Source organism: Camelus ferus, chromosome 24, assembly GCF_009834535.1.
Source record: "Camelus ferus isolate YT-003-E chromosome 24, BCGSAC_Cfer_1.0, whole genome shotgun sequence".
NCBI lineage: Eukaryota > Metazoa > Chordata > Mammalia > Artiodactyla > Camelidae > Camelus > Camelus ferus.
The window spans coordinates 7,947,439-7,973,771 of record NC_045719.1 but is presented as its reverse complement, the minus strand read 5'-3'; the positions used below and the strand labels follow the sequence as shown (position 1 = coordinate 7,973,771).

Sequence of the window (26,333 nt, the reverse complement as noted above, 5' to 3'; positions counted from 1 at the left end):
CATTCATTCCCCTCCCAGGGGTTCCTCCAAGCCCATTCCTGCCTCCAGTCTTTGCCATTTCAGTTGATTGTACCTGGAAGTCTGTTTGCTCCAAAAATGACACAATTTTACTTAAACTTTTCCAGTTCTCTGCTTAAACAGCTCATTCTCAGAGGCATCCTCATCACTGCTTTTCATTGCTTTATTTTTCCTCAAGGTACTTATTATTTCTATTCATCACTTATTTATCTGTACATTATCTATCTTCCTCCAGAGAATGTGTGCTAATGAGGACAAGGATTTTTGTCTGTTTTCCCCATGCTTCATTGTCAGCATCTAGAACCATGACTGTTGTAGGGCGAGAGCAAAACAAATATTTATCAGATGGATAGATGGATTCTGCTCAGTTTTCCAGCTCTTTCACAGCATTGTTTCATTCCTTACAAGTCTCTGCAGTAATTGTCAAGCTCTCACTCTACTCTGTATTCCCAAGGCATCTATCAGGGTGCTTCATATCTACTCAGTAAATGTTTGTTAAATTGAATCATATCTACCTGTCTACCACTTTTTCTCCCTTACTTTTCTCCATCACACATAATTCTGTAGGATTAAGCCACCTAAAATCCAGGTCTGATCATGTGTTTGTACTACTACTGTAAATCCTCTGAGGAATTTTCTTTCCTGAACTTTTCATCAAACTATTGTTTTGGGAAATCTTCTATTTATGAAACACAGATAGTCTGCATACATGTTACTTAATCCTCACAATTACCCATAAGACAATAATAGGCTCTTCACTGGACAGATGAGGAAAGAGAGCCTCAGAGAAGTTTAATACTTTTTCCAGGGCCACTTACCCAATAATTGTCTGAGCTGTCCAGTTCCAAGAATACAGCTGTTATACTACATTTTGCTGTAATTTCCTTGGTATTCAAAGCCTACCACAATATGGTCCCTATCTAGCTTTTCAATCTTTCTCCCCTACTGTAGCTAGAAACTATTTTAAACCACAAAAGTGTATCCTTCTTATGAAGTCTTATATAAAATAGTGAAAAAATGGCAAGGGAACAATCAGCCAATAATAGGGAAATCATTTAAAAGAAGATCAGATTTCACTCCAAGGACTATCTATGAACTTAATATCTATAAGCTTACTTTGAAATACATTGAAAACAAGATGGACTGATGGTTGGATAGAGAGATAGACAGATATATGACAAAGCATATGTAGTAAAATGTTAACTATACTTTTTAATCTAGGCAATAAGAATACGGGTGTTCATAGGAAAATGTTTTTGACTCTTCTTGTGCTTCAAATTTTTTTATGATAAAATCTTAGGAAAATGTATTGAAAAATAGTGAAAATTTCTATAATAACGTAGTATGTTTTTTAAACATGAGAAAATTGTATATAAAAAGAGTCTCTGTCCCTCCCCAAACAGAAACTAAAGGAAATTTATGAAATTAGTAATAGTAACTGTGTTTAGATAGCATCATATGAGTATTTTAATTTTTTTCCTTTTTGTACTTTTTAGCATTTTACAAATGTTTAACGAGCATGCTATCCAATTCAAATTTAAAAAGTAAGATTTTTTTAAAAAGTAAAAATGCAGAGTAAATTGCACTTTACAATCCTATAGTAAAATTAGCAGAATTCATGAGAGAAAATAGAAATCAACAGATAGAGGCAGACAGATTGAATGAAGAATTGGTCCACTGACTGCCTCCTTGCTTTACTAAATATTACTGGAACTACTTACAGGATTGCTCCCTTCCGTGCCTTACTAAACGGTCTCTGTTCTTAAAATGTGTCTATTTTCATTTTTCCACGAGGATCAAAAAGGCCATTTCTAGTGGAACTCTTTCACAGGCCCGATTGCTTAGAGCTGAGCCATATCCACGTGGCCCTTGACAGCTCCCATTCACTAGTATCCACTTTGTGTGTTAGTGGAGGCCTCCCAGTCACATGAGGTTAAAGATTTGGTAAATACATCTTGGAGCTTTTTGTAAGAATATTCCTGGAATTCCTACTCCCTACTGTTAACATAAATAAATTCTCTACCTCAGCATGCCAGAATGGAGTTGAGCTTTGGAGCTAAGGTCAAGGGTAGGGTCAATCAGCAGGGGTCTTAAAAACCTCAGAGGCTATGACATCTCAGTGTAGGGTAGCAGATCCTTGAAACAAACAAACAAATGTGACTTGGCATCTTTTTTTTTTTTTTTTGGTCTCCTTTTTAAAAAAGTTCTCTAGAAGTTTTCAGATGGCAAACTCATAATTAAATAAAGCTCTAGGCCTCATTTAATTAAAAGATAACTTTTCTTAGACTTAACTATTATCTTAATCAGGTAATTTCCCACCATATATCAAACAGAGCACATTTACTGGACAAATTTAAGCACAAAAAGTTGTCTCTGAGACAGTATTGTTGAAGAAAACACTAGAGAATCAAGAGACTATAAAATTAATACCAAAAAACAATTATTGAGCTTCAGTTATGTACTTGGCACAATTTGTGTTATAGTAATACATACATGTATGCATGACTAGGACATTATGCTGTATACCAGAAACTGACACATTGTAACTGACTATACTTCAGTATAAATACATACATATATACATACATACATATATACAGATTTACCCATAACTACAATTTGCTTTGGATTACCTAAGGAAGAAAATAAACATATTCTTTAAGTTTGCAACCTATAAGAGTCATGTGATTCTTATTAATTCTAAGTGAAATTAGCCCTAGCAAAATAACTGTGTCATATAAATCTACAAATATACATTTAATGTATAAATCAGGAATCATAGCATTTTTTAAGCCAGAAAAGACATTCCTACTGCAAATTTAGTTTTTAGAATACAATCCTATATGATGTTTCACGAAAAAAGTATTCAATAGTCAAACAAGATTGGGAAATGATATATGCTCTTCCGTCATCTTGAAAACTCATAATTCAAAGAATCATATTAAAGGCTGCAAGAAATTCTATAGTAAGAACCGATATCACTTTGTTTAACCCAATGTTTCTGAAACGTCCATGGCCACAGAGCCCCTTATATGCATAACATTTATCAACATTTTGCAGAACCTTTTTGGGAAACAGTGCTCTAGACCAATGCCCTCATTTTTATAGAAAGTGAGGACCCAGAGATAAACTAATTTTCTTGAAGAAACAGTTCTTTATTTACTTAGGGAAACGTATAGGTAGGTAAGCTACACAGTATTTTTACTTTAAAATCAATTGCAATTATTTCTTCCTATTAAAGCTTTGCTTTGAACTATCAGCGATCACAGGTAAAAACAGTCTAGATTTGCCTTGGTTTCTGCAGCTAGATTCTTGGAGAAAATACTACACACTCTAATCTTCCCTGGTTCTTAAATTGGCTTGTGTAAATCAAGTAGCTAGGGATCTGATGTAAATTAAATTATTTGGGAGAATAAGTTACCTGTTAGCTTGACCTAGCTATGAAAATATCACTGGAAAACATCTCTGTCAAGACTCAGTAGGGTTTCCAACTACCCTACAAAGTCTTCCCTGACAACTCCCATTCACAGTGATCTTGCCTTTCTCAGATCAACATATAATCAAATTCTGGCATCTATTGTTACTTACCTGCCCCATGTGTATATCTTATCACCCTAAACAGACTGCAAGCTCCTAAAATGCTAGAACTAATTCTTATTTTTCTTTTGACTCATTTTAGACACACAATAGATTCTCAAGAAATACTTTTGAATGACTCACAAATGACTAGGTGCATGGAATAGGGGGAAATGATCAGCTTGAAATATTGGAAAAGAAACCCAGCCTTTACCATCTTTCTGCCTTTAGAACTCCCTCTCAGCTTGTATGGCTAACAATACCCTGTTGGCAGTCGTGACTAGGGGTCCATGGTAAGCGAGGCTGCCCTTGCTCACAGGACACTACTTGAACCTGCCAGCATTCCAGTGGTTCAGGGAGAAGCTCATCAAACCAGCAGGACAAGAACATGTCATGCCCTAAATCTGTTTGGAGATCAAATGGGACTTAATAATAAAGTGGAAGCCTGCTTTTATTTCTATTTATTTGGCTTCAGATGAATTAGGTACATTCCCCCAAAGTACAAAGTAGCTGATTTCCTGACATGCAGTTAAATTGTCTTTCTCTAAGAAAAATTGATCCCAGAGTTTGGATACTTCTAATTATGTTTTAGCCTGTTTTATGGAAAAACCCTAGAAATGTTGACAAGGAAGAAAGGAAACTTTCTGTCCCTCCCTGTCACTGATGATCCAGGCGGAATTTGGTTAGAGGACAAACTCTGTGCTAAAAAGATTTAAACAAACCCAGTAGCCACAAAGTGGGATATTTCACTGTTCCCAGGAATTACAGCGTTTGCTATATATACATCTTTGATTGATGTGGACCAGTATTGTCAGATTAACTCATTGTTTTTGCCCACAAACAAATCAGTGGGTGTCAACTGTGTAGACACCATGTTCTCAGCACAGCTATAGGCACTGTGAGGTTATATAAAATGTGTAAAGGTATGGTTCCTCCCTTCAAGTGATTTACAATCTCATAAGGTGAGATAAGACTAAGGCCAAAACCACTGTGAACAATACAGGGCAGTATGTATGACCCAGGGCTGACTTGGAGGCCTTGCACTTTAACTGCAACAGAAATCCAGTGCAGGCGGAAAAGTCATTGGGAGTTTTGGTCATAAAAGACTTTGTGAAGAAATGGGGCAGCAGGTGAACACTGAAAGGGGGACAGGATTTGAGGTAAGGGCTGTCCATTCCAGGTTCAGGCAACATCATTTTGTCGATTCTTTAAGATGCCCAATTCTTGAGTGCTGTAAGGCAGAACACATAGCAACAATACACTTTCAATCACTGGGTTATTACCTTTTTTTAAAAAAGTACCTTTAATAAACTGTTATTTTAGTGGTCTGTAAGTAAATGTGCTCAATTTTCCATTTCCCAGTTGGCAGAGTCAGGCCAATAATTTGGCTTATTCGCTTTAAAGGTATTAGTTATGTGCATAGAGCTGATTAACAAATAAAACCAAAGTGGTCACGATGTGTTAGGCCCTTTTTTAGGTGTTGGGGACAAAATGGTGCATAAATAATCGAGATGCCTCTCAAGTTTGAATGTGTTGGTGGAGAAAGACATACAAAGAAAATATGATTGCAATGATAGTCCGTGTCATCAAAGAAAAATATAGAGAGCTAGGAAAGCATGTATCAGGGAAGTCTGACTTAGATTGGAGAAGCAGTGACAAATTTCTTGAGAAATTGATAATTTAGGCTGAGATAAGAGAGGCAGGAACAAAGTATTCTAGGAATACAAAAGGCAATTAATGTGCTTGGACGTTAGCAGGAGACAATGCTAGACAAATAGAACTCGGTCATGCTTACCTATCCGCATTATAAACAAATTACAAATTATAGCAAGCCAAAATATTCAGCAGTAGCATTTAATTTTACTTTTTTATCACAGACTATGATGAGAATTAAATTCTCTTACGGTAAAAACAATTTGAAAAGGTAAAACAAGAATGCCTTGTTATTTCATTCATGTTGTCTTCCTTACAATAGACATCTACAAGATACAAATGGAACATCAGAACTCCAGTTAAAGTGGTTACCCCTAAAATTATGAAATAAACTGGGAGAAATCATACTCCCAAGAGGCAACACAGTGAAGCAATTAGCTGCATGGAATTTTGGAACCAGACTTCCTGGGTTTGAATACCAGCTCTTTTACTTACTCATTCTATGACATTAGGCAAATTTGAGCTTCAGTTTTCTTGTCTTTAAAATGGGGATGGGATAGGTGGGTATAGCTCAGTGGTAGAGTGCATGCTTAGCATGCACAAAGTCCTGGGTTCAAGCCCCAATACCTCCATTTTTAAAAAAAAAAAAGGGGGGAAAAAGCCTAACAAAGTCCCTGGGGAAACCAAACTCATACAAAAAACAAAATAAAACTAAAAAATAATAATTCAAAAAAATAAAATGATGGATTATAAGAAACAAAAGAAAAAATAGCTAAACTGGAATTCATCAAAAGTGAAAACTTTTATGCTTCAAAAGACAAAAATCAAGAAAGTGGAAACACAACCACAGAATGGGAGAAAACATGCACAAATTATGTATCTGGTAAAGGACTTATATCTAGAATATATAAAGAATTCTTACAACTCAATAATAAAAAGATAAATAACCTATTGAAAAATGGTCTGATGATCTGAACAGACATTTCTCCAAAAAAGATATACAAATGGCCAAGAAGCACATAAAAAGATGTTCAATATAACTAGTCATCAGAAAAATGCAAATCAAAACCACAATAAGAAACTACTTCATATTCACTAACATGATTATGATTTTTTTAAATGGACAATAACAAGTGTTGGTGAGGCTGTGGAGAAATTGCAACCCTCATACGCTGCTGATGAGAATGTAAAATGGTGCTACCACTTTGGAAAACAGTCTGGTAGTTCTTCAGACAGTTAAAGATAGAATTACCATAAAACCTAGCAGTTCTACTCCTGGATATATATCAAAGAGAAATGAAAATATACATCTATATAAAAACTTCTACATGAACGTTCATGGCAGCATCATTCATAGTAGCCAAAAAGTGTAAGCAATCCAAATATCCATCAGCTGATGAATGGATAAACAAAATGAAGTATAATCATACAATAGAATATTATATGACAACAAAAAGAAATTAAGTACTGATACATGCTGCAACATGGATGAACCTTGAAAATATTATGTGAAGCGAAGGGAGCCAGTCACAAAGAACCATATATTTATGATTCCACCTACATTAAATGTCTAGAACAGGCAACGCTATAGAGACATAAAGTACATTAGTGATTGCCTAGAGCTGGGAGAACAAAGACTAGGGAGTTATAGCTAAGGGGTATGCAGTTTCTTTATGGAGCAATGAAAATGTTCTAAAATTGATTGTGATGATGGCTGCACAACCCTGAAAATATATTAAAAGCTACATAATTGAACACTTTAAGTGGATGGATTATATGACTGTGGATTATAGCTCAGTAAAGCTGTATAAAAAATGGGAATGGATTAAATAAAATACTATGTTTAAAGGGCTAACATAATGCCTGATTCATAATTTTCATAATTGTTGCTTTGTAAATATTTGTCATCCACTAGAATATAAGCTCCCTAGGAGAATGAGATTTTTATCTGTTTTATTTCCAAATTCCTGGCACATATCTGGCCCCCTTAAATATTTATGAATGAATAAATGATCTACAGAAATTGGAACTTATTTTTGTAAATGCAATATATACTCATAGTGGGAAAAAAAAAGCAGTTAAGAATGTGAAATACCAAGTAAATGTCCCCTCACTCGCTAATCCCACTCTGCAGCAATAACCAGTGATCCATGAGATTTTAACTAGAGCAAAACTGGTCTTTGAAATCCAGACAACCACCTTCTATTTGCAACAGCTAGAACCACATCTGGTCAGATCACCTTGTTATCAGAGGCATCCTATCAGAGGTTAAGGAAGCAATGTAGAAAGGTACGTTTAGAGCCAGGGCCGGATGCACGTTGCCTTCTATGTTGCAGTTTGGCCCCCAGATTTCTAACTAAACCTAAACCAAAGGCATAGTGGTAGGTAAACAGTTTATCCTATACCATAAACTGAAGCATGTTCACTGCTGGAAAATAATCCCAAATTCAACATTCAGTTGTGTGCAAAAACAAAGTAAAACAAAACAATATAGTCTTAGACAGAATAGAACATTTCAAACAAGGTCAATTTATGAGTGAAAATGACAAATTCAGCTCATTCATTTATTTTTGCATCCTATTGAAACCTTAAGAAGATGAAGTTGATGGAACACCTGATGCATGTCCGTGCATTAAGAGAGCTAGACAATTAGTAGAAACTTTGGAGTTGAATTAGTGAAACAGAAAACAAAGCAAGCAAAAGAAACTATACAATGATTAATCCTAAAGGAATTAAAGAGTCATACAGAAAAGAAAAAAACAATCATAATTTCCTATATGCCTTGCCTGCAGGTAGTATTGGCATGATACATAATATATTGCATGTATTATACAGTTATATATTATATGTGTATGTATAGTATGGATCTAACAAAAATTACAACTGTGAAGAAGGGGGGATGGGAAGGATGCAAGCATGTTGTGGGAACATGGCAGTCAGGGTGACAGAGAGCTAATAAATCTTTGTTTTCCATAATGGAGTTTCTTTTATAATTCCTAAAACTAAAAACATCATAAAATAGCAGTGTTAAGTGTATTATTTAGACAAGTAGAGGTAAATAGCAAAATTACTAGATAAGAGGGGAAGTAATGTAAGTGTTTTTCCTAATTAGCCTTATGAGACTATTTGGCTCTTTCAACTATATGCATGTATAATGTTGACAAAAGTAAAAGTAAAGTTTATACTGATCCTATAGAGGATAAAAAAATGAACACGATCAGGTCCCTCAACTTGACAACAAGCAATTTGAAGAGAGATACTCAGCTGTTGTGTATGAGACTGAATGTGACTGTGCTCTAAGAGGTTAAAACAGAAAGCTATGAGAACCCTGAGAGAGAAGGTACCAGCCTTAGAGATAAACAATTTTTTATAAAGGTTTTGTGTTAAGTCTGGAAGGAAACGTGGGAATTTTAGCAGACAGAGATTAGGATGGTTGGCTTCTCAGGTAAAGGGACTGTGGGAGTAAAGGAGCCAGGCAGAAAAGCTGTACTCTTGTCCGGGGAATAAAGCATGATCTGTGCAAGCAAGATGTGCTGAGAAATAAGGCTGGGGAGGGAAGCTGAGAACATACCTTCAGATGACCCTGAAAACTCCATTAAAGCCTTTGGAAGGCAATGGGAAACAGTTAAGCTTTTGGAGCAGAGAATTGATATGATCTGAGCTGTAATTTAGGAAGATTTTCTGGCAGCAATACATGAGTTGGATTGGAAAGAGAAAAACAAAGACAGGAAATAAGAAGGAATCTAATTCAATAACTCAGATCAGTGGCATGAGGGCCTCTTCTTGAACAAGGTTGGTGGAAATTGAAAGGCACAGATGGATAGGAAACATCTCAGAGATAACAGTTAAACCTGCTTTTAAAAATGTACTAATTTGCTTTTGCTTTTCTTATGTTGGAAATCCTTGATGGAGACTGTAGCTTTAACTGGCTGATGTAGGGAGACTGGTGCCAAGTAAATCACGTTGATTTGTAGCTTATATACTTTCAAAAAGCCAACTAGTTAATAAGCCTTGGAACATTCTGATCTTGGTACAAATTCTTGATGTGCTCATGTTTTCTAATATTATATTTTATTTCAGTTGGCTTTTTTTTTAAAATATGTAATTGCTATACTGCTGGCTAAGGATTTAGGAAGGAACTTAATTATGCTTTACTTTTTATCATCTCATCATTCTTGTGAGCCAAAATTATTTTTAAATATATTTAAATATAAATTAAAAATATGTAAGAATGTTAACTATATCAAAAGCTGAAATCTTTTCCCCTAAAATCAGGAATAAGACAAGGATACTCATTCTCACCACTTCTATTCAACACAGTATTGGAAGTTCTAGCCAGAGAAATTTGGCAAGAAAAAGAAAGAAAAGGCACCTAAACTGAAAAGGAAGAAGTAAAACTATCACTTTTGCAGATAACTTACTATTACATATAGAAAACCCTAAAGACTCCATCAGAAAACTGTTAGAACGAATAAACAAATTCAGTAAAGCTGCAGGATACAAAATCAATACACAAAAATCTGTTGCATATCTGTACTCTAATAATGAACTATCAGTAAGAGAAATTAAGAAAACAATCCCATTCACAATTGAATCAAAAGAATAAAATGTCTAGGAATTAATTTAACCAAGGTGGTAAAAGACCTCCTTATGATAATAAATTGGGCAATTATGTTTACGCACTACAGTGGCTACCTAGCTAGTGACACTGACTTCAGTCTCTCCCTTATTCCCAATTTACCCATTAATCACTACATTGTCAGATGAATGTTCCTGTGAAATATTTAATCACCCATTCAAATTTATATAGCAGTTCCCTAATGCCTGTCCCTCCAAACTACAAATTTTCTGCTCAGTGTTCAAGGCCAACACCTGGTCCCATTCACCCCTGCAAGTTTACTGCCAGTCGGACTGGTCTCCTTGTTTATCCCTTACAATCCAATGCACCATTTGCAGTTCAGTGTTTTGCTTTCAGGCTTCTCCTACCTGGAATTCCCTCCTTTGACCTTTTCCCTTATTCAGATTCCTACCTGTCCTTCAAGGCTAACTCAGTTTCTACCTTTTCCATTGTCTCCTCTCCCAGGTACTTCAGAGAGAGTTGATCTCTGCATTTGCCAACATTATACAGCATATACAGTCTGCACCATATAATTTGACATTTAATTACCTGGCTGCCTTTCTTTTCCAAGCAGACTATCCTTTCGTGGAGAACAGGTTAACTCTCACATGTACTTCTGATTCCTTCTACCTTTACTCTCTGCATTAGTCAGAATTATTTTGGCTGCAAGTGACAGAATCCCAATTCAAACCAGCTTAAATGAAAAAGGATTTTTTTTTTTTACTCAATGTAAATAAAGAATCTGTGGGTAGAGCAGGATTTAGAAGCATATTTGAACTTAGCTGCTTAAACAACATCATCATAAGTCAGTCTCCATCTCTTGCCCCTGCCTTCCTCTGAGAGAATGAGCTCAAGCAGTATCAGCAAGGTGACCAGCAGCAACTCGAAAGTTACATCTGAACCACTAAGTAAACTCCCAGGATGCATTATTTTTCTCCATTGTTTGAGAAAAGACCCAAGGCTGACTCTCACTGGCCTGGGAAAGTCACATACTCACTCCTGAACAAATCGTAGCAACTCCAATTAACTAGGTCTGGGTCATATGATCAAGCCTTGAACTGGGAAGATGGGTGGATCCGTGGTCTCACGTTGATGCAGACCACGCCCACCGAGGAAGGTTCAGGGATACTGTTTCAAAGGAAAATCGGGACATCGTTACCCAAAGAAGTGGAAACGATTCTGGGCAGGCAAAAAGAGCCAATGTCTGCAGACACATCCCATCTCCCACGTCATTTAAAACATTATAAAATCCCTTTCAAGTAAGATTAACTTTCTTGAGCTGTTAAATTGTAATAATGCACTATGGTAGAGACGTAGGTGGGCAAAATGTGGCATCTAGGAGAGTGAAGAGTCATCTTTTTGTCCTCCTTATGTAAACACTGGAAGCCATGGCAAGCTTAGCTCATGGTAAAATAGTATTGCTGAATGAATTCCTCTTAGGCTTTGATTCAGGTGGATTTGGGAAGGGCTAATTAATGTGCTCTAAAGCATCTTAATGAAATCGAGCATTTTGTTCTTGTTTCCTGTGCTGTTAGAGCCTGATGACCTTCAAGAGTAAAGACATTCACATTTTGGAGAATTCGAAATAGAAAACAAATTTAGTGGTAAAGTCATAATGACCTAGTTATAAAAAAGTAACAATAATTTAGCTTTAATGTTTACTCACCATAACAGAAGCACTCTTACTTCTGTTCTCTTCAGGTGTTGTCAGAATCCCTGTCCCCAAGCCCTCCTCAGGAAATTAGACTCAAGCTGAACAGTAGCTTTGGGGGCTGTCACCGTGGGAAAAGTCAGGCCATGGATGGTGGGGGAGAACCTTGCAGCCTGGAATGATAAAATGGATGCAGTTGTACAAGTAAGTCATTACCAGTTCAGATGTCGATGTGTTGAGAATTGCCTTATTAACTAGAGAGAACCCAGAATCAAAAGTTCAGTTTGGATGAGTTTGTCATTTACTTCAAGAGAAAAATATAGGGAAAAAAGCATCAAATTGTATTTCATCAAAAGCTAAAAGATAGAAATCAGATGATATGCTGGGTGGAGACCAAAAGGCAGCACAACACACTTGCCACACATTAATTAAGTGGATAAACAACATAGGGTGTTTATTAAAATCAATCAACAAATTTGGTTAGTTTGGCCTGGGACAGGGCTAGAAATGAACGTGATATAAAAAAAATCCCAGACCAAACAGTTCTGTTAATGATCCACATGTCAGAAAAAAGCATCAGTGCTAATTCTAAATTAAACTAGAGAGGGTAGTGGGAAATAGGGAAAAAGAAAAAAAAGGAGAAAAATTGGAACATTGAAGTGAGACAGATCCAAATTCAACCTTCCACTACTTACTAGGCATAGCCTTGGGAAAGGTTTGCATTCTTTCTAAGCCTCAGTTTCCCTTTTTGTAAAACAGGGAATAACAGTAACAGTATATACCTCATAGATTCTTCTGAAGATTAAATGAGAAAAAGCATGTGAGATATTTAGCACAATACCTGGAATATAGTGCTAATTAATTATTAGCCATTATTACTATTTTTATTAATTCTAAGGTGAGTTTCTTGAAGGAAAGGATGGAACATCAGAATGACTTTGTTTCGTGGAAGCAGGATTAGAAACAAACTGAATGGGTTCAGAGGGTTCAAAATCTTGACAGTACATTTGCCAGCATAAATCAAGATGGTTCTGCCCAGATTCTCCGGCAAAGAAGGACCAGAATCCCTCCCAGCGGGGCAGGGTCAGCCACACGTTCTTTTGTAAAATCAGAGATTGTGGTGTCTTGTTCACATCTGTGTGCTGTGTGCCTGTATGTCCAGACACACTTGTGGAATGAGTGGAAGAATGACTCTAGGACACACTAGTGAGCACATACGTCCCCTCAGGAATCATGAAATGACTCTGTAAGTGTCAGAATTTAATCAGCGAACTGCAGTGTCTAGAAAAGCGGAGATCATGGTAACACCCATTTCCCTCAGGGATTCATGTGTCTGAGTGAACCGTCCTAGCAGCATAAGGAACCCTGAAAATGGTCAGTCGTCATGTTAGTCTCGGTTTTTATGCTGCTGTTGCTTCCGTAATACTTGAGTTCTGTGCAAAGATGAGGCAGAACAGGCTGTGAGGCTGGGGTCAGGCTCAAAGTGTGATTCATTTTCAAATTCCAATCAAATGAGTGTATACTTAGTCTCCAAAATCAAAGCCCCTTTAGGTAGCGTTAAGTATTTAGATTTGTTTCCCTTGTGGGTTTTTGTTTCTTTTTAAAGTATTACTGTGGTGCATCTTCTCTCCATGTTCAGAGCTCCTACTGGCTGCCATTTGGGAACATTATTTAAATATGTGTTGACACTGTTTTCAAATAAAACAGTGATAAGAAAAAATTTTAATCCATCTACCTTAACATTAAAACAGATCATCCACATGGGGAAAGTAATATACAAAGACATAAGGGGAAAAAAGTAAATTAGCTTTTAACACATAGCTAAATGCTGTCTAAATAAGGTTTAACAGTGGCTAGTGATTGAAACATACAAAGTTCAGTAGGCATAGGCGTTACATGATTTTTACAGGTAATATGCATGAGAAATGACGTCCCCTTTTAAATGCAAAACCTATTTTATAACTACTAAGCAGTTAAATATTGGCTTAAAATTATTGGAAAGTTGAAGGCTAAAAGAGAACACAGGTAAAGAAGACTGATATGATACAACAAAAAATAAATTACAAGTAAATAAATATGGAATTGGAAGAAGTAAGGTTGATTAAAGGAGAGAATAATGAAAAGTTTAGTGGGTTTCTGCTGAACCTGCATTTTGGAAAAGGGTTTGGGGAAGGGTGGGAGGATTCTCCAGCCCTCCATATCAAAGAGAAACCAAGATTTTAAACCCAGAGCCTGGAATCCTCTTGGGACTCTATACAGACCCGCATCTGCCACCGTAATTACAAAAGGTGTCATCTGACCAACCTCATGCTGCAATGTTAGGCTAGTGGTGTGAAACAAAGCAAAATTTTACTTTCTTAACATCCTTTAAATAGGTGTTACTTCCCTTAATAGCACTGTTGTGCTTGGTCAGGGGAGGAAGGAAAACGTAAATCCTCATCCAGTAGCTTTAATAACGTTCCAACTATTATTTTTAAGCCTATACATTTTCTCCTCTAAAATCCTCTAACTTCTAAAGGCCTATAGGTTTATGTGGTTGGTTTTTTCCCTTCTTACTTAGGGGATTTGGGAGTATTTTTAATTTGTTCTCATTAGAAACATTGAATAGTTATTAGAAGTCCTTTAGATCTTGCCTTTAGAATGCATAATTTAAAATTCTAAATTTAAGTTGTCTTATAGTCAGGACAAAATTAATTTCCCTTTAATTTGTGTAGTACCTAGTTTCCAGGCTGAGTTTGTTGTTGTTGTGTGTGTGTATGTGGTGGGTTTTGTTTGTTTGGTTTTTTTTTCGGTTACAACTGAGTATCACAGCTAATAAATGAGGAATAAAATATATATTTGGTGATCAAATCTAAATTTAATTTTAACACTTCTCCTCGGGGTAAAACAAGGGATGAAAAATTATTTGTGTCTATAATTCTGGTCACAGTTTAAATAGATAATATTTCAGTCTCCAGTAAAACTTTCATCTAATATCCAACATTTCTTAAATAAATAAAGCAAACCTCCTAGAGAATAACAGAAACTGAGTCATGTTCTGCAAAGAAAATAATGAATTAACTATTGCTCGTTACATTTATGCTTATAGTCTTTTTAAAAAGGTAACGGCTGCAGTCATAAACTGACTTGGGCAGCACCTCAGGGCAGCACCTCTCTGGGCCTTCACACAAGCTCCGCTGACTTCACTCGTGATCATCTGTCCTTTTGCATCTGTCCCACCTTAAGGTGATGCTCCTTCCTCGGATCCACCACCCTACACTTCCATAGCTTTCTCTGGTAGTTGGAGGCTTGAGGCTCTTTCCCTTGAGGCTTGTTAGGCTCTTAGGCAGGAGTTCTTCCCAACTCATAGGAAGAACTGAATGCTCTACCAGATTTCAGCTGTCATATCAACTATCGTGGGCACAGAATGTACATCATGGAAAAGGACTTTTTTTGGTACTGAAAAGCATACCTAATCTCTTAGGTTAATTTCGAGAAATGCTTTGTGTGTCTTCTTTCTTTCTGTATTTTAAAGGACATCTGGTAAGTGCTTTCTGAAATTTTCCACTTGATTCAGGAAAGCACTGCATGTTTTATTATATTTTAGACCGGCTCACTGAAAGTGACAGAAAATGCCAAAGATTCAAAATTTCCGAAACACTTGAAGCTTGTAAGCGACTCGTATGATTATCTACTTGAGAATATTTGGAGGGGAAAGGCATAAAAGAAAGTACAGTGTGGTTAAAAAAAAAAAAACATACTTTGGGTTCAGAAAGAACTGCATTTGAGCCCCTGTGCTGGCACAGAGTGGCTGTGTGACTTTAGGTAGTTACTTCACGGCGCTGGCCTCGGTCTCCACAGCCGTAAAACAGTAAAACCTACTTCGTGGGGTTGATGTGAAGACTAAATAAGATAAATGAGAAAACACAGAAAGTGACGGTTTAACAAATGACACATAGAATATGTTCAATAAATGGTAATCAATATTATTAAAAACAGACTAAGAGAAGGAAGAAGTATCTAAGGCAGGAATTTACTTATAATGCAGGCTACCATAGTCTGGAGAGTTTTTCCCATCTCCTTTATCCAATCTTAGAAAAAAAATATTTTTGGAATAAAGATAAAAGCTTTATATATAAATACGTATTACACACATATTAGAAAATAAATTAATTTTAACTTGGGGGAAAAAAAGACTCTATGCATTAGAAGTGGTGCTTAAATCTTACTTTTAGATCATACAGTGTGTTTAACGTTCCTTCTCTGTGCTAAACTCATAATAAAGGAAGATGTTGAATCAAAGCACATGGCAAAATATAACCAGAATCAGAAGACCTTAAACAACAGAGGAAAATTGAAGATGACAGGAACACGTCATTCCAATTCCTCAAAATATGATTCTCAGTTTCCCTGTTAGATCAGGCAACAAAAGACTAATGTTGTTTAGTTTCAGACTGAAGGTTGATCTCCTAAATAAAACTCATAATCAATTTCAGGAAAATTTAATAGATTAGCCCACCCTATATTGTACCCAGTAAATTTTATGGGAGAAATTACCCCTCTTTGAGGAAAGGAGTAAAATGTTACTCTGTTTCTAACTCAATCACTAAAAATCACCTTGGAACCAGAGTCTTGTCAAATAGATATTCTCCAACAAAATGAGTTGCAAAGAGACTGAACTGTTTGCTTAAAATAAGATGAAGTTTTCAATTATATGCAGAAGCTGCATTCACAGTATAACAAAAAGCATTACTGCCACAAGAGAAATACTTTGAAGACTCAGTGTTCTTTCACTAATATAAATAACTCCAATTTGGCAGTTCAGATCATTTAGAATCCAACAAAGAAAAGAACATTGTCAGTAACATCCACTGTGATAGAAAGACAGCAGTGTTGAATTCTCTTTCCTTGAAGCCCTGACTGAAATGAACTGTGATGTTCCCAGGATTAGTCATCTGAAGTGTTTCATAGTTCTTTACAAGATGTGAACTTTCTTAGATTAGTTCAAATTTGCAAGGAGTTCCTACCTAAGTTTTTTCTACAGGTCTCTGTAGAATGATTTAGAATAGAGTTGGTCTTGTTCCCCCACAAGTTGAGGGTTCCTAGTGGCTTGGGCAGCTTGGGCAGGGAGACTGGTAAGAAGGCTGTGTGGTCAGTGACCAGGATGGTGGCAGATGACATAAATAGTAGATAGATCAAAGATATATTTTGGGGGCAGAATCAATAGACTTTGTTAATGATTTACATATAGAAGATGGGAGAAAAGGAAAAATCAAGAATGACCACAAAGTTTTATGTGGGAATAATTAGATAGGAGTGGAACCCTTTACAGAGCTGGTAAACTGGGAATTGTTAGGTTTGAGAAGAAAAATAAAAGTTAATATAATGTAAGTCTTTCTGTGAATAAGAAATATTTTTAAAATACTTTAAAAAATTAAAGCACTCTCAAGACTTTGCTTTTGAAAGGGTGTTCTAAGTCTTATTCTTTGGTACAGTATTATTTTGGCACATTCTTCAGACTTCTTTTATATTATTTAATACGTTGAAGAGTCTAGAGATAATCATAGTAAGTCATAAATACTTACTACCCACTCTTACTGCAAAAGGTGAAAGTTTATCTTTTGTGAAGATTAGAAAAAATTACCAAAAAACTGTTAGTTGAATTCAGTAAAGTTGCAGGATACAAGATTAATATACATAAATCTGTTCCTCTTCTATACACTAATAATGAACTATCAGACAGAGAAGGCAAGAAAACCCATTTACAATCGCACCAAAAGGAATAAAATACCTAGGAATAAACTTAATCAAGGAGGTGAAAAATCTATACTCTGAAAATGATAAGACTTTAATGAAGAAAATTGAAGATGATTCAGGTAAGTGGAAAGATATCCTGTGTTCATGGATTCAAAGAATTTTCATATTGTTAAAATGTCCATATTACCCAAAGCAATCTATAGATTTAATGCAATCCCTATCAAAATACCCACGACATTTTTCACAGAACTAGAACAGGTAATCCTAAAATTTATATGGCACCACAAAAGAACCCAACTAGCCAAAGCAATCTTGAGAAAAAAGAACAAAGCTGGAGGTATCACATGCCTTAAATTTGACTATACTACAAAGCTACAGTCATCAAAACAGTATGATACTGGCACAAAACCAGACACATAGGTCAATGGAACATAGTAAAGATAATAGAAATAAACCCATGCACATATGGTCAATTAATATATGACAAAGGAGGCAAAAATATCCAATGGGGAATCGACAGTCTCTTTATTAGTGATGCTGAGAAAATTAGACATCTACATGTGAAAGAATAAAATTAGAGCATTTTCTTATACCATATACAAAAACAAACTCAAAAAGGATTAAAGACCTAAAATGTAAGACTGGAAACCATAAAACTCCTAGAAGAAAACATAAGCAGTCCACTCTTTGACATAAGTCTTAGCAATACTTTTATAAAAAATATGTCTCTTTAGGCAAGGGAAACAAACCAAAAATAAACGAATGGGACCTAATTAAACTTAAAATCTTTTGCTGACTGAGGGAAACCATCAACAAAATGAAAAGACAACCTACTGAATGAGAGAAGACATTTGCGTACATTATGTCTGATAAGAGATTAATATCCAAAATATATAAAGAACTCATACAACTCAATATAAAAAAAAACCCCAAACAACCTGATTAAAAAATGGGCAGAAGACCTGAATAGACATTTCTTCTAAAGAAGACCTACAGATGGCCGACAGGTACATGAAATAATGCTCAACATCACTTATCATCAGGGAAATGGAAATCAAAACCACAGTGAGGTATCACCTCACAGCTGTCAGAATGTCTGTCATCAAAAAGAACATAAATAACAAATGTTGGTGAGGACGTGGAGGAAAGGGAACGCTGATTCACTGTTGGTGGGAATGTAAATTAGTGCAGCCACTATGGAAAACAGTATGGAGGTTCCTCAAAAAATTAAAAATAGAACTACCATACTTTCCAGCAATTCCACTCCTGAGAATTTATCTGAAGAAAATGAAAACACAAATTTGAAAAGATGCATGCACCCCAATGTTCACAGCAGCATTATGTACAATAGCCAAGACAGGAAAGCAACCTAAGTGTCCATCAACAGGTGACTGGATAAAGAAGATGTTTATATATATATATATACATATATATATATAAAAATAGAATATTAGTCACTAAAAAGAATGAAAATTTGCCATTTGCAATAACATGGATGAGCCTGGAGGGTATTAAGCTTAATGAAATAAGTCAGACAGAGAAAGACAAATACTGTATGTTTTCATTTATATGTGGACTCTAAAAAATAAAACAAATGAATGAATATAACAAAATAGAAACAGACTCAAAGATTCAGAGAACAAATTAGTGGTTACTAGTGGGGGGAGGGGCAAGATAGGTGAAGAGGATTAAGAGGTACAAATTACTAGGCATAAAATAAATAAGGTACAAGGATGTAATGTACAGCACAGGGAATATGGCCAATATTTCATAATAACTTTAAGTATAGTCTATAGAAATATCTAATTACTATGTTGTACATCTGAAACTAATATAACATTGTAAATCAACTATACTTCAATAAAAAAAGTAAAATTATGATGTATAAAACAAAACTGAAAAATTAGAAAAATCTTAAGACAATTTTTTCAGCCTTTTTCTGAAGTTCCATGATTTGTCAAAAAAAAAAATACAGTTAATTGCATCTTTTTGAAATCCATGTATTTGTTCTGATAGTCAGCAAATACGAGATGGGTTGATGCTCAGCTAACTAATGTAACGTTGCTCAGTAAATTTAAAAATATAAACGAGTCATCTTTGTTTTGAGCTTTAACCATTGTGGAACCTGTGTAAGTCTAAAAAGTTGGCTTCTTTTTTAAAGATGAGAGGTTTTGCTTTTCCTTTTGTTTTAACTCCAAGATTTAATCAGGAAAAAGAAAAAGCCAATTTAAAAAAACTTAAGTTTAGCGGCAGAATGTGGCTGTTCATTTGTTCAAACAAAAGATAAGGGTGACATCTAGTGTTCATTCGGAGTACTGTAGCTCTTACTACGATGTTCATCAAATTACCCGACCTGCAAGATACGGACTGCAGCACAAAGACTAATGAGAGGGAGCAGATGAGAAAGGTCACTGTGACAGCCATGGTAATACTTGGAGACAGGTGCATAATTTCTGAGACCTCAGATCCCTAATCTGGTCTCAGAGACTCAGGAGTGGCTCCCTGAAGTAGCTATTTCCTGAGCAAGGAAAGGGGAGAAGGCACAGGTGAAGGGCAGGGGGGAAAACGTTGCTGTCAAATGAGACAGCAGCGTGAGTCAAGGTGGAATATCAAGTGACAGTATGCTATTGTGGGACAAATTCAACTGCCCCCGCCTAAAGCAGGGGACAGTGAACGTGTGCAAGGGAGGCAGGAGAGCAGGCCACGTTGAGTTTGTACTTACTACATAATGGGGAGCTGCCCTAAACATAGCCTTTCAATTCAAATAGAGCCGTGGCAGTTCTTGGGGGATAAACGAGGGGGGAGAGTTTGAGACTAAAATTAGATGTTATTGTAGTAGATGATGGTAGTAGTGAGAAGAGATGAAGGAATAAATAAATTGGGAGACAAAATCAATAGTTGAACTTGATGGCTTCATTGTATATAGAAAGTGAAAGGCCGAGAGTGAAGGATATCACCTTCCTTTAGGGGCCAAGTAGACTGTTGATCAATTAATATTTTTAAATTATAAGAAAAAGAGCATGGTGAGTGGGAAAGATGATTCATTCCATTCTGACAAGTTAACTTGGAAGTGCATGGGAAATGGTGATGTATTTAATACCAACAGGCAATTGGATATCTGACTCTTGACGCTCTAAGGAGAGAATTCAGCAAGAGATGTGCAACTGGAACATTCACCAATATGACCACATGCTAAGCCACAACACAAGTCTCATGAGATTTCAAAAATATTGAAATTTTGCAGAGTACGTTCCCTGACCACAATGGAATTAAACAATATAATGGAAGGAGTAAAATTGTCTTTGTTCACAGATATGATTACTTATACAGATATATCAAAATGTACAAGAAAGCTAGTAGGTCTGATAAGTGAATTTAAGAGCATAGACTATAAGGTCAATAAACAAAAATCAATTATATTTCTGTATACTGTGAAATCACTGGAAAATAAATTTTTAAATACCATTTACAATAGCATCAAAACTATAAACTATTTCAGAGTAAATTTACAAAAATTGTGCAAGACTTCTACACTGAAAAAAACAAAACATTGATCAGAGATATTAAAGAAAAGCTAAATAAATGGAGAGTAATATCATGATCATGGATTAGAAGACACAATATTAAGATTAATAATCTTACAAAAGTGACCTGTAAATGCAACATAATGCCAACCAAAATCCTAGGAGACTTTCTCTCAAAATTGACAAACTGACTCTGAAAGTGTTACAGAAATGCAAAAGACCTAGAATAGCCAAAACAAGCTTGAAAATGAACAAAGCTGGAAGACATACACTATCTTATCACAGGACTTCATTTAGAGAGATAGAAATTAAGACAGCATGAGAAGGAGGTAGTGATTGACAAGCAGATTCAAGGAACTGAAATTGAAAGTTGAGACCCACACTTAAACAGTCAGTTGATTTGTGACCTAGGAACCGAGGTGATTTGATGTGGGAAGTAAAGTCTTTAAAAAAAGAAAAAATGGTGCACCACAAATTCTAGCTGCCTCACCAAACTGTATTGTTTCCTTTGCTCAGGGATAACGGTCCAATGCTGTCAGTTGTCTAATGCCTGAAAATAGTTGTCCAATATATTTTGTCCAGCTTTCCAGTCATGGGGGAAGGTAGATCCGACCCTCTTCCTCCATTATGGCTGAAACAGACGCTGGTGTGCACTTTTAAGAGTGCTCTCTGACCGCTCTGTGAAGAATAGGTTGTCATGGAGCAAGGATGCAAGAAGTGAGAGAGTCTATTGGAGAAGATTTACAGCCGTCCAAGTGAGAGATGAGGGTGCTAAGATCCATGCAGTAGCCATAGGGGGACTGGTTGGCTGCTGAATACATTTTGGAGTTAGAACGTGCAGTACCTGCTGATAGCTTGGATTTGGGACAGAGAGGAGGGGACAGACGTACAGTATAGAGAAGTTTGGGACCCGAAAAACTGCCTGAATGCCATTTACGAGAGAAGAAGGCAGAGGTATAAGAAGATTCAAGTTTGGTTGGGTTTTTTTTTTTCCTCTGAGGCAGGGAGGGTGGTGCAGGGGCATGGAAGAAATTGACCAAGGACTCTGAAACCTCCATTCTTCATCTGGGAGTATAAAAGAGAAAATTCATATTCTTCTCCCTACAGGAATGAACTTTTAAAATGTATTTTTTCCTACATTTTTATTGTATGTTATAGTTTTCTGTCTCTCTTCTCTAGACCATGAGCTCTTTGAAGAGAGGGTTGTTGTCTTATTCATTTCGCTGTCACACAGAATGCACATAGCAGTTCTTTCATAAATGTGTGTGAGAGACAGAAAGTGGAGGCTCTGGTCAACCTGGTGTCTGAGGTGAAGAGCTGAGTGTTCTGGGTTAGAGGAGATATAACACTGAGTCTCTGGAGAAGATCTGGAGTCCTCTGCTCTTCTTTCTTGGAATCCAAATTAGCCCAGTAAGGATAAAAAAATGTGTATTGAATCATAAATACTGTGGGTTTACATAACCTTAGATGGAAATAATCTAGAGAAGATGACTTGCGGTTTTGATATCCTTTGTTTCCATGAAGAATAAAAATCCTTCTTTGAATTGGAAAACACGGGGATGAAATGGAGAATGGGCTCAAGTATGTGTCTAATAGCATGCCAGCATGTCTAAATATACTGCTTAGAAACTAGTCTTTCCCGTCTGCGTGCTGTAGTTTATAATGTAGCTTCCACAGAGCTTTCCATGGTCATAGATGGCTTTATTTTTATTGTCTTTAACTGCAGTGTTAAAAATGCCAAATGGACGCTGCATTCTGTGTGGGTGGATGGAAGAAGGTAACCCGACGTGGCAGTGAGAGGCCCTGCTGCCTAAATCTTGTGTTGTATTTGACATTTTCACTATTAGACTCACTATTTAGGTCAAAGTATTGTCTTGAAAAATAGCCATTAAAATGTTTTAATGTCTTACTGTGTGAGTGAGCACAGTAAATATTTGCTAATGTTAGGGAGACTGTCTGCAGTGGTTCAGAGCTGTTCTGCTGTAGACCTTCTTTGACTTACTACCCTTGTGATCTTGAACAAGAGCAGCTTAAACCTTCTCAGCCTTAATGTATTCATCTATGAAATGGGACTAATTGTATCTATCACACCAGGTGGTTGTAAAGATTAAATCAATAAGGAATGTAAAGTTCCTCTGAAATAGTTCTTGGTACCTTTTGTTAGCTAAGAAAGAGCAGAGGATAGTGAAATAAGACCCTGATAAGGACAGGTAAATTTTGGTGTGATGGAAGGATCAGGAGAGGCACGAGGTATACGGAGCTACCAGGGAAGGAAAGAAAAGGCCTTGGCTGAGAACGTTAGTGAACAGATGCCATCGTGGGGACTCTGAAGGGCTCTGGGGACACTGCTGATGGAGGGCTATGACATTATCACCAATAGAAGATTGGGGGCTGGTGCCAAAAACACACATGGCTACTTGGCAGTTTTACTTTGGACAAATCTAAGTAAATATTTACCTAATCTGGTCTGGGGAAAAGAAAGACTTCTAAAATTTGGAAATAATGAAAGAAATCATACACACAAAGTTAATTATGTTTGACTATGGAAAAAAACCCAACAACATCTGTACTTAAAAAATACTTAAAGAATTTAAAAATGAATAGGAACTTCAAAAACAGAAGTTATTTCCAAGGATCCCATAGAAGACCTCTCAGGTAAAGATAGTGGATTATGCACAGGCACCTGCTTATGTGCCTCACAATCCCACTAAAACAACAGTGAGGTGTTGTCATAAAGGCATAAACCCACAAGGATGGAGAGAAAAGGGGAAAGAGACACTAAAAGCAAGATTTTGAAGCTAGAAAACAGGTGGGATAATAAATGTCTTAGAAACAGAATCTTAAGTCAGCAGCTGGGAAAGCTGACACACATCCCTGTTTACACTACGCAGTCTCCAAGGGGCTCAGGTAGTGGCAGCGTGTGCAGTGGAGTGCAGAGGGGCTGAAGATAGGACAGCTGATTGAGAGTCTATTAAGCAATTGGACCCCAGATCTCCTCCCCACCCTGCAGCTGGGCCACTGGGGAGACCAGGAGACTCACCCCCAGAAGAGGTTAAAACAGAGGACACCAGGCTCAATTGGAAGTGGGGCATATGGTACTGAACACAGAGGTTAAGGAAACCTGTACGTCTGTGTCCTGAGACACCTTGACCTCTTCTCCCAAACAACAAACCAGGAGCCTGGTCTCAAGAAAGGAGATCAGAAGTTTCCTTTGAGGAATTTGGCCAACCTAATAAAACATGTCTAAACACATTGACAGTGGAGGTTCCCAACTATGCAATCTGTCCAGATGACCCCATTGTGAAGGTCACATTCAACACGTGCCCTCTTTTCCCTCCCCCCTCAGAGACTGCAAGCAGCTTTTTAATCCCCTACTCTTGAAGATATGAAAACAACCAAGAATTACCAGACATCTGAGGGAAATCTCCAATATGAAAGATAGAAACCAAAGAAATAAAGAGAAAAAAGCAACTTGGAGGAAATAAATCTTGCAAGAGAAAAGAACACTTTTAAGAAGAAATGCTGTCATTATTATCCTGAGAGAGTTAAGAAAAGGTATTGCCACATAAAAGAACTGGAGCCAGAAAAAGAATTGTGATGTTTACTGTCATTTTGCTAACTTTTCTGCAAGTGCTTTTGCTACGTGCGTGTAGGATCTGCTACCACTAGATGGCAGTGCAGTGCCGTTCTGGTGGTCTTCAAACTGCTGGTCAATCAGAACCAGGAAACTGGCTTGAAGACGCCCCATCAGCCTGGCTGAATCTTAGAACTGACTCACATTACCTTCATCCATCCATCCAACCATCCATCTCACAAATGTTCATTGCCTTTCAAAAGAATTCTTGATAACAATTCTTAATAACAATAAAGCAATATTACCAAAACCACACTTTGAAACAACTGAATAATTAATTAATAGAAGGAGACCAGACAGCAAAGAAACAGATTGAAGTACAGAGTTCCTGCCCGACTGGTGTAGATGTGGAAGTCAAAAAGTAGGCACTGCATGTTTTTTTAAGCCCAAGGGATCAAGCATTAGATTTGACTCAGTAAGGGAGCCTTGAGAGCCATTTCTTGGGATCAGAAACTCCAAACAATTCAAGGTCAGAGCTTTGGAACCAGAGGAAGTGAATCATCATCAGAGTCAGGAACAAAGTGGTTGATGAAGTTCAGCTCTTGTTCTTTGTGGATGCAGGAAAGTTTATAAAACTGTCACACGGATATGTGCTGACCGAGGCAATTTAGTACCCAGCTTACCAATTTTTACCTGCAAGGGTTTTCCTTGTACGTCATCAAAGAGGGCCTTTTGGTTCCTTTGCTTACATATCTGCCACTTGTGTACGTCCTTCCTGCTCTGCCTTTCGAGTCTAAATCTCATCTACATCTGCTAGATTTATCTACATCTGCTAAGAGACCTTTCTTTGCATGACCACTCCAGAACTAGAGAGAAGTGGGTCAGCCTCCCAGTCGGACTTCTTTAGTTCAAACTGCCTTTTTCAAACACACCAAAAAGGGCAAAACTTGGCATCTTCTAATGGTCAAAAGTGTGATTTTATTCTTTATTTATTTTATTCTGTATACAGAGAGAATAGAATAATTTCCTGAAGCAAATGTTTCATTAACAGTATTCCTTTTACTGTGTGCATGACTTTTGATATTTCCTATTCTATTTCACTTTTACAAAATGCCAATCATGATCCACAAAACTGAGTTCACAGCTCACTGATGGGTTGTGTCTCACTCATGGAAATCTGAAAATTGCTTTAGGGACTGTATTCATTTATTGTTTAAAGTCGGGTTTACTGAGTTATTCATAAACAGTAAATTCACCCTTTTAGGTGCACATAATAAGAATTTTGACAAATATATACAGAATATTTTCATCACTCCCCAAAAGTCCTCTGTTCTCTTTTGTATTTAATCCTTCCCTCCATCCCTAATCCCAAGTAACCACTAATGTATTTTTTTTTTGGTTCCTTATAGTTTTGTCTTTTCTAGAATGACATATACATAAAATCATACAATATAGAATCTTCTGAACCTGGGTTTTTTATTTAGTATAATGCTCTTCAATTCATTTGTGTTGTTGCATCTGTAAGTAATTCATTCCTTTTTATTGCTGAGTGATAGTCTATTACATATGAAATCTTAGAGACTTTTTAAAGTCCAAAATGTATCTTATACTTTTGCTATTTGCTTTGTAACCTGTTAGTCTGAAACCATACAAAACCTTAGTGGAGGTCTTAACTGCTGGGCCCAATGATTGGAGGCATGGAGGTGGGAGTTCATCACAGAACAGCCTCAACAACTCTCATGTTCAAAGGCAAGAGAGTAAAGAGTTGATCTCTGGATTTTTACTCTCTGGGGTTGACTTCTGCATCCAACTCTTGGTATCTCATGATCTGAAGCAAATTACTTAACCTCCTTTAAGTCGTAGTTTCCTCAATTGTAAAATGAGATGGTAAAAATGGTATGTGTTTCACTGAATTATTGTGGGGATAAAACAAAATGAGATAAAATGTCTAAAAACACTTGGTACAGTGACTGGTCACAGTAA

The 26,333-nt window shown here is 36.6% G+C and overlaps 1 protein-coding gene and 1 long non-coding RNA gene across 2 annotated transcripts in view; one reads left to right on the top strand and one right to left on the bottom strand.

The window, feature by feature from the left end:
- The window catches only part of LOC102521703, a 62,461-nt gene that overhangs the window by 14,862 nt on the left and 21,266 nt on the right, over positions 1–26,333 (top strand). The gene's annotated exons all lie outside the window — the stretch shown is intronic.
- On the bottom strand, positions 18,125–25,288 carry LOC116659646. Its single transcript, XR_004315026.1, has 3 exons — positions 25,279–25,288; positions 23,186–23,192; positions 18,125–18,336 (listed from the first exon to the last, which is right to left on the bottom strand). It is a non-coding gene; the product is annotated as an uncharacterized LOC116659646 (long non-coding RNA).